The sequence below is a fragment of the Lucilia cuprina genome, chromosome 5 (assembly GCF_022045245.1).
Source record: "Lucilia cuprina isolate Lc7/37 chromosome 5, ASM2204524v1, whole genome shotgun sequence".
Taxonomy (NCBI): domain Eukaryota; kingdom Metazoa; phylum Arthropoda; class Insecta; order Diptera; family Calliphoridae; genus Lucilia; species Lucilia cuprina.
The window spans coordinates 69,537,289-69,555,978 of record NC_060953.1 but is presented as its reverse complement, the minus strand read 5'-3'; the positions used below and the strand labels follow the sequence as shown (position 1 = coordinate 69,555,978).

General features: G+C 26.3%; 1 protein-coding gene across 1 annotated transcript in view; it reads left to right on the top strand.

Annotated features, from left to right (window-relative positions):
- LOC111688029 (trichohyalin) overlaps window positions 1-18,690 on the top strand; it is a 96,441-nt gene that overhangs the window by 36,412 nt on the left and 41,339 nt on the right. The window contains exon 2 of the mRNA XM_023450523.2: window positions 11,351-11,950. The gene's annotated coding sequence lies outside the window, so the exon portion shown is untranslated. The remainder of the gene's footprint in view (window positions 1-11,350; window positions 11,951-18,690) is intronic.

Genomic DNA, 18,690 nt, shown 5'->3' with positions numbered 1-18,690 from the left:
AAGCTAAAGAATTATCTACTATTTAAATATATGTATAATTTTTGTTAAGTGCAAAGATTTTCATTTTTGAAAATTTATGTTCGCCACCATAAATAATTTTCAAATTAAATTTAAAAAAAGTTTTCGCTTTTGGTGACATTTGTTTTCTTTTTAATTTCTTTCTTTTCCTAAATATTAAACATTTTTATAGTTAAAAAAGAAAAAAAAACAATTAAAACAAACAAGTGGTTGCTGTTTCATTAGACCTTTGCCAAAATAAACATGACTAAATTGTTTTGAAATATTTCAAATTAATTTTATGATTGTTTAAATTTTTAAAAATTTAATTTTGCCTTTTTAGCAAACTGCCGAAAAAAGCCACTGAGAGGGAAACAATTTTTAAAATTATTATTTTTAAAACATTTATTGCATTTGGCCAAAAATGTTTGTTTATATTTAGTAGTTTTACCAAAATTAACCAGACACTTTTCTAGAAACCAATATATAGTTGGCTGCGGCTGGCAGTCAGACAGCCGCTTAAATAATAAAAATAAATATGAAAATTAAAATAAAAATTTAACAATAAATAATTAATTATGTCTGCTGCTTACAAATAATAAAGTGTTATATGGGCGTCAATTTTGGTTTGTTTTGCTTGAAAAGATTTTAAAAATGTTCTCACATGATTAACAACAATTACAAATATTTACAAATTTTAAATAATTAATTTTGCTACACAGAATTAATTGGGAAAATATTTTCCACAATGTTAGAAATTAAAGATGAATAATTTTTAATCAGGATGAAAAAGATTTTTATTTTGGGATATTAGTTATTTTTATCAAGTATTACAGAATTATTTCCGACTAAATTATATTTGAAATTTCTACATAAATATTTGGAGCGCATGGATTGTTGATTTTGGTTCACAAACGAATGTATTATATAAACCTAGAAGAATACAAATTATTTAAATAAATGTCTGCAGAAATTTTGTTGATTTTGTTTATCTATCACTTATGTTTAGTCAGTTAAAAAAAAAAAAAAACTCGGAAATACCTGTTACTGCATTTTAAAATTTTGTTTCTTGGAAAAGCAAATTAGTGATGAATATATTCACTTCACTTATTTCCAAGGAGCAAAAGCAATGCATTCGTTTATATGAGGCCTTTTTAACAGACAACGAGACAATTTATCGAAAAAAATGTGAGTGAAAATGTTTAACCAAAAGTAGTAAATACAATTTTTGCTACAAAGAGTTTATGAATAAAATGATAACAAGTAAGAACTTTGGCTATACCAAATATTATAAACCATTCACTATTTTTTTACAAAATACCAAAAAAATTTCATTTCAAAGCCAAACACTAAAAAACGAAAAAGTCCTTTCCAAAAGATTTTCATTTACACAGTATTCCGAATGTCTTATTTCTTAGTACCTTTTGAAGAAAAAACAAATAGGAAAGTATAGTCCGGCATGGCCGACCATATAATAAGTGAGCTTACTACGTTTGTTAACATTTAAACAGCGGATGTGTATGATATTTCGATCATTTACATCATTTCGGCAATGCATCGTTGCGAAACGACAACGAATCGTAGTTATTTCTATAACATAGCGTTGTTATACATTATTAAAGGTTTAATTTCCTGAAAAATTTTCCTTAAGAAATTATAAAAAAAATATTTGCTTTCTTTAAGGTCAAAAAATTGTTTGTTGTTTATAGCAAATACAAATATTTTCATTTTACACTTGTAACTGGTCATACCTTTTCAGTGTTTTAAAGTAAAAAAACTAAATTTAAAAGTTAAAAAAAATATAAACTAAAATACAAAAAAAGTAAAGTAAAAGTCAAATAATGTGTATTTAATGCAAATAAAATGTTTCTATGATGTTCATGATGACGATGATAATGTTTTTACTATGAACGTATATTTGAATACAAATACGAGTCGAGTGATTTGCTTTTTGTTAATGTTACTTTTTTGTAGAGTTTGTTGTTCTTCTCCCCTTGTTTAAATTGTTATTTATTTTTGCTTAAAAAGTTTTCAAATAAACTTTATTTTGCTGTTGATGTTGTTGTCATTGCACACCTCGCACGTTGTCACACTTGCTGCTGACTGTCTGCCTGCTGTAGTAGAAGAAGTACAACACGTTGACATTGTAGTCGTTGACAAGAGATACAGACATTACAGACGGACAGACGCGCCGACAGACAGTCAAATTCATGTAAAGACATACATACACTTACTTTAGTTTAGAGTGCGTATTTATTTCAAATTTCAATTGTATTTAACTTTTTCTTGCCTTCTTATTTAAGTTTTATTTTTTCTTCCTCGTTTCTTTTTGTCTTCTAATATTTAAACAAGTGTCATTTTATACCATGTTGTATGACAGAGTTTTTTCTCTCTGTACATTTAACATTTTATTTGCTTTTTTCGTATTTATTTATATTTAAGTTTTTTTTTGTTTTGTCGCCTTCTGTTGTTTAAATCCATGAGTACGCGCCGCTGTGCTCTTGAATTTGTATCTTGTTTTAATTTCGACTTTTTTTTTTTGATGCCTTCCTCTTGTCACAACTTAATGTAAGTTACATGAGTAAATACATTAAATGTTACAAGTATGAAAAACAAAACGTATAGTATGCATATTTATATATGTATACTGTGTAATTTACAATAAAAAGTAACAAAATTGTAATAAAAAACCTTAACGTATGTTTAATTCATATGGGGCATTACATTTCAATAGACATTACGAATGCAAACAATTTGAGAAAGTAAAAGAAATTTAATTTCTCAATTTAAAATTGAAAAGCGAAAAGCGAATTTGAATGAGTCATTGAAAATTAATTGAATTAAATGTAAATGTAAGGACTTTGACATTTCTGGTTGAGTTGGTAAATAAAGTCGTTCAAATTGATATTAAAGTAGTCATGTGATGTTTTAAAATGTTTTTGTTTTAGTTAATGGCAAAATTTTGGAATAAAATATATGGAAAAGTATTTTATAAAAACTTCCTGCTAAACAATTATTTTTGTAATTCAAATGATGTACATAAATGTTTACTATATACAGAACTTAGTATTCGAGATAATGTATCGAATATGTACTTTCATACATATACCCAAATCTGTCTAATTATAGGGGTATTTAAACAATTTAGTAATTTCTAGAATGTTTACACATTTTAATTCAACTAATATTCGGATGTAAGTCGGTTTCTATAAAAATTCTAAATCGAAATTTTAAGTAAAATTTAAATCATATTTTCTTGAAACTTACCCATAATAGTAAATCGTACATACATGCAGTTATGAAATATCTCGTTTAAGTTACAAACTTTAAGTATAATTGCAAGCAACATGTTGCTAATTATATGTACGTCAACATGTTGCTAATTGTTTAATGTTTACAAGTTTATATTAATATTTCAAGACAAACAGAATTATAAGATTTGTTTATTTAAATTCTATGTTCTTCCTTCTGTTACAATACAAAATATGTATATTTATTTTTACACTATTTTCCTCACAAAAAATAAATATAATGAAAAATACAACAAAAAAAGTTCTCTAAATAATTTATTAGCTCAGGTCGTGGTCTTGGGTCGCCAACATAACAACACAACGACCACATTACAGACTACATGATATTAAAGTACCGCACTCTACACATCAGCAATCCTGCAGTTCGTGGTGGATGTAACGAAGATTTAATATATAATTGTATATGTAGTTGTTACGTATGATGAATTTAATAATGCACGATTAATCCTGATTACAAAGAGCCATTATAGTGACAAATGAATCCAGCTCTTTATGCTTCTAGGCATTACAAAATAAACAAGTATTAAAATATTTTGAAAAATATTTTCTAATAGGGATACATTGACTTCTCGCAAAACTTCTGGGAAACTAATCTAGAAACTGTATATGAGAGAGTATTTGTTTGGCTTAAAGTATCGGCTTTATGGCCGATAACATTACATGTATGTGTAAGGAGTATTATGTAAAAACAACAACAAAATTGAAGTTTATTGATATAGATATTTAATGTACTTTTACCAGAAACCATTTCCCTCTCAATAATGTCTGTCTATACGTGCTCCGCACTTTTTCTAGGTTTTTTTATTTACACATGTATAAAGATTCTATACGTATGTCTGTCCATGATAATGTTTGCCAGCTTTTAGAGGAGTTCATTGTTATTGTTTTGTATATGTGTACGAGTGTTTTATTTTTGGGCAAATACAATGTTAAGAGGAAGACCCACAAAAACCCATCAATATTTATGGTATTTTAAAGCTAAAGACAGTATAAACACACAGTAATAATAAGAACAAAAACAACATCAAGAATAATATCTCATCAGTAGCAGAACATCAACTGAACAACTGCAAATACAAACATTCTATATAAATTTATATTACAAACACAAATTATACACACATACATATGAACATATAATGCCAGACCCGTTACACTCAAAGAAATTGTTTTAACGGTTGAAGGAACATATGCAGGAAATTGATAATGTAATTCTTTAGACCAAATTCAATAGGTATCAGGGTACCTATAGGGATTTAATATTTGCACAATTCAAATAACTATTTCTAGATCTTAAATTATGAGACAATTCTGATCCAAGCTAATTACCAAGTACCGTAATTTAACATTTAAAAATTACATTTTCGAGTGTATTGTATGGTCTAGTCCTTGCTGTCATTAATCGTGTCTGTACTGTTGTTTAAATTAGAATGATACACATATACGAACTGAACGCGACAACCAATAAACCCAGAAAATCATGACGTGATATTGTCATCGTCATTATTATTATAATAGTCAATGTTCGTGCTCTTGTTTTTGTTGTTGTTTAAAGGAATGCCAAAAATACAAAAAAATGTGTGTAACAACCAAACGCACATACGCAACATACGAGTAATCGGTAGGTATTGTGTCGAATATTTAGTACGCCACCTTTGCCACCACGTCAACGCCACCGCCTTCTTTGCCATCAACACTTGCATATCATCAAAAGCGCCAGAGCCAAACCAACCAACAAACCCGTAGACAAGTATACGAAGAAACAAACTAAAAGGCACGTACAATTTCATGATGATGATGTGTATGAAGATAATAATGTTGTTGTTGTTGGTTAAGGTGGTGTCGTTTTAATAAGTTTAAAATCTACTCATTGTTGTGGCATCACATACACTTGGCAAACACCAGCACAACCACCACCACAACAGCCACCAGAAGAAGGAAGGAAGACATTCAGTCTTACACAGACAAATTGTAATGGAAATGATGTTGTTGATGATGGTGTTTTATAGCTCGTACTACTTACAAATGTAAAATCCAAACATTCATACCTCAACATATTTCAAATTGAACCCTTCGCTCCTACACCACCCCCTTTTCATGCCAAATTGGCTCAAGTATCTGTGCCCATCTAAAGTTAGATAAAAGTAAACATTGAAAATGTTTCACTGTCATTTAACGTGTGGTTTATTACAACAATGTTCGTTCGTTTGTTCGCCGGTTGGTTTAGTCAATGTTTTCGGTGTTAAAAAACTTTTCCGCAAACAAATTTTTATTATTTTAGCGCGTCTGTCTGTAGGTTTGTATTGTAGTGTTTTTTGTATTTACAAATTTGATTGTATTATTTTATTAATTTTATGGGACAAGCCTTCAAAAAAAAAATATCATATTAAATAACTATATGGCTTGTTTTGCCGTTTTTATTGCTTTTTTGTAAGTACTTAAAGATTGTGAGCATATCAACGTATGAACTCATCCCAGTTTTTTCCTTTAAGTTATTTTAAATAAATTTTAATTATATTTTGAACGAAAAGCTCCTCAATTTGCATATAAAATTTATGGTGAAAGGTATAAATTTTAGATTTAATTAATAGAAAATGTTATAGTTCATACAAAATTTGTATTCCTTTTCAATTTTTAAAATGGTTTTATTAGGCACGTTTCGTAAAATCCCAAATAGGATATATAAATTAAAGTTCTCTCACTCTCAAAGGCGTCATTCTAACTTAGTCTGTTGTAAAGTCTTATTTAATGATTGTTTGGGGAGTTCTAATTATTGATTAGGTCAATTGCAGTATCACAGTCCCACATATTTTCATTTCATTAAGGGCAATGTTTTACATTTTCCAATTGCATGTATAAAGTTTTGAAAATAAAAACCGTTAATCTGTGAATACTCCTAATAACTAAATATTAATTTTTTTAAGTAATTTTTATCTATTTTTAAACCACTCAAAATTTAATGTAAGTTCTCTTAATCTTACTCATCTTGTAACATTTCTTATCATTAATTCATTTACTCATTCATTCATTCATTCATTCCCTTTTCAACCAAATTGATAAATGTTAAAAGATTCCTTAGGAGAGTGTGTTTTTGAGGGAAACCGTTTACTTTCAAAGATTATAGAGGAGAACAGCAAAATAAACATTATTTACAACATTGATGGTAATTTATCTTGAGCTCTTTTGAACTATTTTGACCTGACCCCTGACTTTATTTATATCTTTTCCCATATAAAAAAATAAATGGTTTAAATAATATTAGTGGCTTTAATTATAGAATATCAATATAAGAAAACAAAAAGGAAAAAATACTTATAAATTGGTTGGATATACTTTCATCATTCTTTTCCAGGAATTTGTTTTTCAACAGCAAACAAATAAATTACCAATTGATGGTTTATTGAGTAGAAGAGCAAAAAAAAAAAACAACAACAACACATAAAACAAATGAGGTTGAATTTTAAAACAGGGTTGGTTAAAAAATTGATTCTTGGTTAAAAATACTTTTCTTTCAATTACAAAAAATATGTTGAAATTAATAACAAAGGCTTCTTCACTTCCTTCACTTAACAAGATTTTAAATAAAATGTTGTTTTCATTTTCAAATTGAACTTTTACTCTATTATTAACATAAATTAGTATTTAAACAATTTTAACTATAAAACTTTATTCATTTATTTGCTGGCAATTTTTTATGACATCTGTTTCTCCCTCTATCTCTTTCACTGTGTATGTATTCATTATTAGTTTTATTGCATTTTTAACCAAGTCAATGACCAACTGACTGACTGCCATTTGACTGCTTGGCTGTTGGACGGGCGACAATAAAAATTGCGGTCATCCACAAAAACAATTGCAAAAAAAAACATTTGTTATCGAAGTTTGTTTATTTTCTATGGAATTCTGTCAAGTCTTTCATACTGTTAGCAAAAACAAACATTTTCTTCTTTTAACAAAAGTGAAGGTATATTTAACATTAGATTTTCTTTTTTTAGCATTTTTTTCTCTCTCTTAAACAATTACAACGACAGGGACTCAAACTTTCAAAAACAGATTTAAAGATTTATCATGCTAAGATAAACCTTTAAAGTAAAAATCCAAAAAAATCTAATCTAATATGAGAAACAATTGACTTGTAAAGAATTTTAAGCGACCATTGAAAAAATAAAAGACATGGTTTTCAATTTATTATGCTTCTTAAGTTTGAGATCTAAAAACAAACGTTTAAAAATAACGAATAAGCGAAATTATGTTGGAGTTAGATATAATCAACAAGTTGAAAATAATCAAGAAAGGTTATAGTAAAATTCTGTTAGGAGTTTAAAATTCATTTCTGGTTATCGTTTAACCGCAGTTTTAAGTAATTTTTATAAAATAAGAAAAAAAAAAAATGAATTTAATGTACTATTTACATTATCTATTTTTTCTAATTATTTGTAAGCGATTGTGGCAATTATTTGTCTTCAATGACTTAAGCATGTTCAAATAATGACTTAAAATGCTATTGAGTAAGTAAACAGATTAGCAATTCTTTTAACGAAGGTGAAGAGTATAAGAGATGAAATACAAAAAAATTAAACTCGTTTTAAATTTGAGATGAACTGAATTAAAACTAAACCCTAAATAGCCGTTCTTATTACAGGACTTTATATAATAAAGCCAGTAGATTATTTTACATTTTTTCCAAATAACCATTTTCTACAAGGTAAACTTTTATTCCGTGCAAAAAACGTATAACAAAACCTAGCGGTTAAATAATATTCTTTTATAAAATTTCCTATTTTTCATACCTCTCAAACACATGAATGAATAACTGACTGAGGCTAAATGAATGAACGTATATGACGGAGTGAATGAATTGTATGAGTGATAGATAAGGTCTGACAAAAGAACACACACTGAAAAAAACGTAGAAAAAAAATTTAAGGAAAAACTGTAAAAAATACAAAAGAAAATAAATGTAGTACGAAAATACATATGTATGTATATAAGTATCATATCTAAACAAAATGATCTTTAAAAAAGAAAAATTTCAAAAACACAAAAAACAGAAGTAGGTATCTATAGTCGAGCCTGGCCGACCACATGATACTCTACATTAGTGAATAGTTTTTTTATAAATATGGATTATTTTTTATAATAAAACTTTTAAGTTGTTTTTGCCTCGTTCTTGAACCAAAAGAAACGTTTGTGTCAAGTTTCATCAAATCGATAAATCGATTCAGAAAATGATTCTGAGCCGATTTGAATGCTCCAAGTTGGGTATAGAACCAATATTTCAATGCGTTACATACATCAGCACAAATCCAATGGTATAGGGTATAAAAAGTAAGGCAAAGAACGCCAACACAACGTCTAAATACAAGTAATAAAATAACTGAAGAAAAAACTAAAAAAACATAATTTTTTATTGTAATAAAGAATAAAAATAATATTTTTGTTAGTTTTATTATTGTTAAGTTAAAAAACCGTGAAAAGCACAATAAAAAAAAAAAAACAATCATAAAATGAATGCTAATCATTTTAAAGAAATTTTAATGCCTAAAAATTTTAACAGTGAACAACAAACAAAATAAGTATGACAAAATTTTCTAATTAAAAATAAACATTAAAATGTGAAAAAGTTGTTAAATATATTCAACAATAAAAAATAGACAAAATACTTTAAAGATTTTCTAAAGTTAAAGTATTAGAAGGGAATGGAAAATAATAAAATAAATCCTATACATGGAAGAAGTTTAATATGCACGGATGAAGCACTAAACAAACAAATTTTAATTGAATTTCATTTAGTTAACATCTTAAGGTTATGAATGCTTTTTTAAACTTCTTTTATAAAAAATTTTCTTTTACTAACATTTTACACGCAAATATTTTCTTTATCTTTAAGAGCGAATTGAAAATAAAAATATATTATGACGTTTTTTATATTTTTCTACATATTAGTACAATACCGTATTAAAACACTTAAATGCCTCTGTTCAAAGTGTGGCAAATTTTTCGATTGTTTTTACAGTAGTATTAGTATTAAGTAGCAGCCACAAGTAGCCAAACAATTGTTGCATCTACTGAATACAAACATCTGTAAGTGTATACTTGGGTGTGTGAGTATGTAAGTTAAGTTGATGTGGCAGTAATATTTGTAATACAATCAGATAGATACTTATCTTGATAGTTGTCTGAATACGAGTACTTATAAGTATATATGTATGTATTTATATATAAGGGTGGCCCTGAAATGGAAGTAGCTTATGTTCGCACCAAGAATTAAAATTTAGTTTATTCTAAGATACCATTTCAACATATGTTTGGTAAGCTAGATCAATGGATAAAAATTACCTTTTTTTAAATTTAATTGATCTTTTTATTAATATTTTTTTCAAAGGAAAGACGGGGCTACCTTAGTGTATTTAGTCGTATGTATATTGCCCCCACAAAACTATCTATGAATTTTTTGTAGAAGTAGCGGAATGGTCAAAAGGTGTGTCTTTCCATAATAGTTGGTTACAGAGGATTTTTTTATTAAAAATGGTTGCGATGAGATTTTTATGCAGTATAAATATCCGATATAATATAAGCTGAGTTAGTAAAGGCAGTTAAGATGCTTAAATTACATTATTTCAAACAAATTTAGGAAATTTTAATTGTGTTTTCGAACTCCAAAATAATATTAGAAATTCTGATATTCAGAATACAAAATTTTTAAATAAATTTAAAAAGTTCTAAAATTCAATTAGAAATGGTGTAGTAAAACTAAATTTTTTTACTTTGAATGTCGCTTATAGAAGTGATGGTGATATGATCTAAGTAGGTGTAATTTAAAATCTTATTGCTTTTATTAGAAATGTGCTCCTAAATGGTTATTTATAAAAAATACTCTTTATAATAACGGTTTAATTACAGTAAATAATTAATTGGAATTTAGATATTTTTGCAATATTCTTAATAATTAGTGATTTTATTACATAAAGTGTCTAGTAACATTGAGATGAGTATTATGTTATATTAGAACCAATACTAGCCCAACAAAAACTTGGGAACATACCATCTACATTACATTTAAGTATTCTAGTAATGACGTACGTTAAATCCGCTTATAAGTTTCATAAAAAAATCATTTAGCAACTTCTGTGTAGGGTATTCTGTAATACGCAAGCACCTTAGTCATCATTTTTCACATGATTTCAGTTATTGTTTTTTTGTTGGTATTGTGAGGAAAGTTTTGTTTAGAATTGTGGCATTAAAAGGTTTCTTTTTAACTGATCTAAAGAGGTGTTAACAATAATAATAAAAAGGTTTTTACTTTTTCAATTGACAAAACGTTTAACAATAAACAGTTAAATATACAGTTAGTTTAAAAAACCAGATGTTTAACAGAAAAGGTCTTTTCTTTTTTTAAACACAAATGAAATCAAATGAATTAACACGAAATGTTGAAGTCTGGATAATAATTATAAGGTGATTAAAATTAAAACCTAATATTATTGCCTTTATTTGGTTTAAAATTTGTTAAAAGTGGTTGATCATTTTTATTGAGAGTATTACAATTGTTGAATTTGATTTTTGTAATAAATTTTAAAATTTTCGTCTATATCAGAAATACAATTAATTGATTATTTAGAAAAACTATTTTAATTTTAGTTTCGTAAAAATGTTGAAAAAAGTTTAAATTACTTGGTAGAAAAAACATTTAGTTAACATTTGTAACTAACGATGTGAATTGATTGATTTTACAATATATGTTTTTGTTTAGTATATAAATTTCAATTGCACTAATATATTATACTCCTAAAAACCTTTCACTTTTCCTTCCCTATTTTTCATTTTTCTACAGTACAAAACCACAAAAACCTTTACTCTTTCAATCGAAAAAATCTCTTTTTCCACATTTCTTTTTTTGATTTGAACTTTGTAATTAAAAAGTAATTTAATAATAGCATCCACTACAGTAGAGAGCGATGAAAAAATTTAAAAAAAAACTTAATTTACCTGAACATAAAAAAATAATTTTTCCATTTTCTATTACTCTTCTTTTCTTACAGAAACATCAATATTACGATTACATTTCCAAATAGAGAAGAGCTTCACGTTTTTCATTAACATTAACAACATTAACGTTTTTTTTGCTTCACCTTAATTTTTTTTGTAACTTATTGTCGCTGGTTGGAATAATATCAGCAGCGCTATTAAAAGATAAATAGCTGTAAAATACGCCAGTCACTAGCAAAGCAACGCATTTATAATTAGAATTTAACAAGCAGAACGGAATAATACAAAAACAACATCATCACATCCTTCTGCCAACATTTATTCATTCGATCGTTCTTTCGTTCGTTCCTCAGCTATTCATACGTTTAAGGACATTAAATAGAAGGGTTTGACTAAAAGGAAACACAGCTAAAACCACTGCTCCAGCCACTAACCATTAACCAGCTACCAAACCAAACCGACTTCATAAGCATCTTTGTGGAGGAGCAAAAACATACTGAACATTTATTTTTTGAAATACACTCTAGAAAACAGAAACAAAAGAATAAATTTGCATAATTGAAGCTTAAGAACGAACGTTTCTGTTTGAGAAATAGATGAAGTAAAGAGGAAACAAAAACTAAATTTGGAAATATTTTCACTTAAGAAAATAGGTGAGTTAAATGGAAATTTATAATTTTATTACTAAACTTGTAATTATACGTCTAATTTTTATATTTTCATTATATACGAAAATATATTTGCATTTTAAAAATGTTTGTTTATATAATAAATGAGAAGTAATTAGAACATTAAAGAAAATAATTCTAAATATCATTCGTTTGAATTTTAAGAGGTTTTTTATTGCTTTTCGTATCAATACTCATATAAAAAATGTATCAATTAAAGCAGGAGCAATGTCAAGAAATGGGTGACCATATTTTGCAAAGATTTCAAAGACACATGTATATAACCACAAATATTTACAATTATTCTCCATTTGACCTTCCACATAAGGTCTTTTTCAATGTATGACTTTATCATTCATAACTGATGAAAATTTACAGGCACAAGTTTTTTTAATACCCGAAATTCTCTATTAAATTTAAAGGATTGGTTCGGTTAATATCAATATACGACGAGGTTTTTTATTTAAGAATAAAGGGATTGGGAAATTTTTGAAGATTATCCTAAAGTAAATCTGGCCACACTCAAGAAGCACACATTTGCGTGTGAAAATCGGTAAAAATAGAAAACTTACAATCACATTTAACGTCATTGTGCCAATGTTGAAATTGTCTATATACATATGTATGTGTTTCTAGAATAATGAACATACATGTGTGGGTGTCGAAGTGCAAATGATTAAGTGTGTGAGTGGAAGTACTAAACCCGTATCATAATGATACGGTTTTACTATGTATGTCATTCGCAAGTTCATTCGGTTAAGGATACACTGAGAAAATTATAATATCTTAATCAAAAATTTTATATTTTTTATATACTTTATTTAGCATTTTTTATTTATTCAGTAGCATTTACAATCTAGATCAAGTTCTATTTTTTTAAAAATTTTGAAATTTAAAAATAAAAATCTAACTATTTATTGCATTTTTCTAAGTGTACTTTCACCCGCTCTTTTAAAGTATGTTAATGTATTCGTACATTCTACTATTTTTAAATCCATGTACCCTACGTTCAAACAATGACTCAAAAGGATTTTTATTTTTGGTCTCAATTTATAAAATCCCAATAACAACAGCACAACAACAAAAAACCGATGAAATTGAAGAACAACATCTCATTCATTCTGTTTGCGAATACTTTATGTCATTTTTAAAATCGATACTAGAAAATGACATTTTCGTAGGTGGAAAATCTAAATTGCAAATTATAGCAAAATACAGTTTAAAATTGTTTTTCGTTTTAAAGCAAATAAACTGGCAAATTAAAAGGAAAAAAGTCATGTTTTCTTTGACTTTAACTTTTGCAATAAGAAAAAAAGAAAAGTAGAATAAAGTTGTCTTAAACTTTTGTTGCTGTTTTTTTTTTTTCATTCCTTCTTAACTTAAAGTTCATTTGAAATTCCGTAGAAACCCAACCAAAGATGTAAAAGAAACTTGTTAAATAATTCTCTTAGGACTATTGTAATTTTTGAGTTATTTAATGTTTATACATTATGGATTCCATGGCATCTATGTAGTCGAATATTCAGTGAGTTTACAAAAGGGATGAGAAATTTATTACACACAGATTTTATTTATATTTCATTTAACTTGTTATTAGTTTTGAGTATGAAAAAGTAATGGAATATATGTATGTATAAGCTTATATTGTAACTTCTGTTTTATGTTCTTACGAATAATATTGAGGAAAAACTTTATTATAAAAGGAAAGGACGGATGTTGGTAAAATTAATTGCTCATTTGCTGGATATCAAAATAAAAATTATTTTAAAAATTTACAAATATTTTCTTTCCTAATTAAAAAATATTTCTCGAGCTCAATTTCAAAAAATATATAAAAGGTCGAAGTAAAAATTAGTAATCAATATTTCCTTTCTTGTAAATTTTCTTTATTGAAGAGTGTCTCTGAATGTACACGAAACTCTAGAAAGCAGTTCATTATTAGCCAGATGTAAAACTGCTACTTGTTCTATCCTAAGCGGTCTTTCATATCGTGGTGGTTGTAGGGTATCAGGAGATCATGTTTAGCCAGCCATAATTTATTACATTTTACCAACAATCATCTTATTTTTCAGTAGACTGTACAATTTATATAAACTTGTAATATAAAACATGGTTTAATATACTGCAACAGGATTTTATTTATATGAGTTAAATACACTCGAAAAATAATAAATAGTTATTTTTAGTTTATTGAACTGTAGAAAAATTCAATCCTCTAAGAATACAGAAATAATTATTAAAAAATCTTTTAATAATTATTCGTTCGGTGAGGTATTTTTCGCAAACGATAATTGTTTTGGGATTTATAGCTGTTTCAGGACTAATAATGACGAAAAATGATGAAGACATCAACAAATTGGACTTCCGGGTGACATAATTGAACGCCGTCTTTCCGCTTTTGTAAGGTCTCAAATATGGATGAATTAACGCTGAGGCCAGATAAACTTAATTTTAAAGCAATGTATACTGGGTTTTAATTTTATCAAATTTATTGTCGTAAGAGCTACGCAAGTCTTAGAAATATTTGTAATTTATTCACGTGAATATTCAGTAAAATTTTAAACGTTTTTTTATCAAGCAGTTAAAAAAAAGAATACCAATATTTACTCCTCGAGCGTAACAAATAAACGTCAGTGGTAAAACACCATAAACTTTTAGTAAAAATTGTTGGCAAAACTTTTTACATCATCAACACCGACACCGATACCTACCGACGTCATCATCATCAGGCACAACAACATCAGCAACAACTCCTCTTCCAAACAACTACACAGCCACTACTACAACAGTAGAAAACAAGTTAATAAATTTTTGTTAAATAAAAGAATAACGAACATACTCAAATACACACACAAAACACCAAAAACTATAAAAATAACATCCTTAAATAAGAAATCAAGGGAATATGTGGTGAAAAAAGTTTAAAAATGTAAAGGAAAATACTGCAACCATACAACAATAAAAGCAACAAATGTACCATATTAACAACTATTTTAAATGTTGCATGCAACATATGATGGCAGGCGAATTTATATTAAAATAAAGTAGAAATAAATTTTCCAAACTGAAAAGGGATTTGTGCCAGTAACACAAGATTATATTTCAATTCAGGCAATAGTTAAGTAACGTAAATGATTGGAAATTAAATAACAGGAAAAATGGAAGTTTAATAGAGAAATATTTATGGGAGAAACTAAATAAATTTTTTATTTAAAGTAATTTGAAATACTTTTTAAATTATGTGAAAATCTTAAAAATGGAGAAGAATTTATTGTAGAATTATCAAACATACGAACTAAACAGAAATACTAATACAAAAATTTAACTATTTGAAAATTGTTTATTCATAATTAAGACACTCAGGCGTATACTTTTTAAGTTCGTGTGGGAATCCAACTCTTTTTGTAATATAAATAATATAAAGTTGGTGGCGTATGATTAATATTAGTAAATATCTTTTTATTATTAGTTTTGGATATTGAATATTATCATTCAACAGATTCTCTCAATTTTTATTGAATTTAAACAGTATTTGTTAACATTTAAATAAAATCTCAAACTTTAACTTTGTTAATGTAGATTAAACTCATAAATATTATATTACAAAAACAAATTTGTACCAGGTGGCGTATGATTTACAAAAAAAATTCCACTACTTATTATTTTTACTCCATTAAACTCTTCTAGTTTATGAAAACACAAAATCTTCTTAGTCATTAAACATTTCTCATTCTTATTTATTATCGTCAAAATGTAAACTTAAATATTTAATGTCATTTATAAAACAAAACCCCAAGAAAAAAATAAACAAAAACTGAATAAAAAATATTAAAGTATTCTTAATACTACTTTTTAAAAGTCAAACACCATCAAGTTTGAAATACATAAACACAACAGCAGCAACAACAAAACAGTTACTTTTTATAAAATAAAATTCATTCATTTTATTCATGACATTTCATTTTTTCTTGTTTTGTTTTTGTTCTTCTGTTTTGTCTTATAAAAAATGACAAATAAAAAATATGTATAGAATAAAATAATACCGAAAAATTTTGACTTAAACATGCATGTATTCAGGAACCTAAAAATACAGAAATATACAGACATACATATGTATGGATAAGAATTCATAAATATTTTATATTTTTATTTGTGTGTATATGTGTTTAAATCCTGTATTTTGAAGTTTGTTATAAATTTTACAAGTTGGTATAGAGTGTTGAAATGGGAGTTGTAAAAATTAAGAATTTTTCATACAACAAAAAGTATGAGTAATAAAATTAAAATAAGCTTATAAGAGAGTTGCTTGTCTATGTCATATTTTATCTTAAAGCATATAAAGGCATCGACAGAGTCCGAGAAATGAGCTGTCCGTCTGTTTTTTTATATATATGTCCGTTTGAGGTTAAGAATATGTATTGGCAAATGTTTGTTAATGAGCTCTCTGCAAAAACGAGAGAACAATAGAGTTTATAGGAGATATGTTTACTTGTCTTTGGTATGGAATTTAAATAAGTCGGAGTTCCTATATATCCTTCACGAAGTATGTTTTAAAAACAGTTTTTATTTCCTTTTTAGTCTTTTAAAATTATATAAAATTTCAATATATTTTATTTTTGTACTTTTCTTATAATTTATACAATTTTTATCCCGAAGACATCTGGGTTCTTCAGAAAATTTATTTGAACAGACATACAGACGGAAATGGCCTAATCGACTTGACTATAAGGTTACAGAATATATATAAAGTATATAGTATATAGGGTCGGAAAATAATATTGTAAAAATTAATTTCACGAAGGTGAAGGATTTAAAAAGCATGTATTAATGCAATTTGTCAGGAAACTAAATGGAATTTTTCTATATTTTATTTCTAAATGCATTTAAAAATGTAAATAACAACCTATTTTGAAACTCTCTATATTTCTACAGTAATTTAAGCATTTCAAACAATATAAACGAAAAAATAAAATAATGTTGTAATAAAATAAAAATAAGAAAATGATGAACAAGAATATAAAAGAATAAAATCGCACACTCGAATAATTTTCTTATGGAAAGAAAACACGTTCGTTTTTAACATGCTTTATACCAACAGCTTTGCTTGTCATAAAAATTATTATTACGGGTTTTTTTCCAAATTTTGTTTTGGTAGCTAAAACTTTAAAATTTCATTAAAATATTTTAAACAATAAAACAAATGGGGAGAACAAAAAGAAAACTTTAGTTTTTTTCTGCAACAATGTTCATTTTTCGGTTTATTATTTATTCTTGGAAAATACTGCGTAAATATAAGCAATTTATTTATTATTAAATAACAAACAAAAATACTAAAGTATTACGAAAATGATATCAACAAATACAATAACAAAAAAATTAAATAAAATGAGTTTCCTTTACTCATGATTTTTTTACAAATTCCCAAAAACACACTTTTAAACACACACACACATCCTATTGATCAAAACTTTATGGCTGTGAAAAATACTTACAACTACAGCAACAACAAAAAATAAACAATATTTAACCTGACTGGAATATAAATTTTGCAAATAATCATAATAAAAAAGGCAACAACAATAATAACAGTTAAATTGGGAAAATGTTTAAAGAAACTTTTGGTTAGTTAATTAAATTTTAGAAAATTTTAATGATTTCATTTTTAAACAAATTTTTTTTTAAGCAGCTTAAAATTTTTAATTTTACGAATAAAGTTTTTGTCATTATTTTTGATAAATTTGAGAACTCAAAATCTATTTTTAAAATAAACAGGAATTTGTTTATATAATTAAATTTGTTAAAAAAAAAATTGTTTCTATGTCCACATACTTACTTCTGTTTTTAACATTATGAAGTTTTTGATTATTTAATTAAATATATTATTTAATTAAATATTTCCTGTTATTTGACATTTTAAATAGTATTGGCTAAAATAAAATACATTCATTTGAAGAAAAATTAAACATCAGAAAGTCATGATTGTTGAAGAAGTCATACAAAAAGTAAAAAAAGTAATAAAAATGAAAACTAAATAAAACTTTTTCCTAACATCCCTATTTCTATTAAAAATAAAAAACGGAAAAAAAGAAAACTAAAAACTTTCTTCATGACTTGGTAATTGTTCCCTTAAGCTCATTTTAACTTTTTAACTGAAATTAATTACAAATTCAATTAAAAAAAAATAAAGTAAAATGAAACGCAAAAAGGAATTAAAACCTTGCGATTAGTTTACAATGCCATGATGCAATAGGAAACGGATATAACGTATTCAAATGGAAAATTATTAATACGAATAAAACTGGCAGACAAACATGGGGTACAATGGAGAAAAAAAAAATAATAAAACAATTACAACGTAATTGGAAAGAAAATTAAAAACTAACACAAGGTAAAGTTTTCTATGTGTGTTTGAGTTTCAACAATTTTAATAGGAATTACTTAGAAATTATATTGTTGAGTTGTCATCCTCCATCGACAAGAAAACTTAATTAACAATATTAGATAACGAAGCGTATGATTGATATGCAATATATATGGTAAATTTAAATTGCAAGTTGTTTTGAATACGAAAGGCGTTTAAATACTTCTTGTATACAATTAAAAAAATAAAACAAATAATTAAAATCGGCTTTGAAATTGACTATAAAATTTGAAAAAAGTACAATTATCGTTAAATGTTTCTTAATAATTTAGAATATAGATTAAAATTGAATTTGTTTTACCCA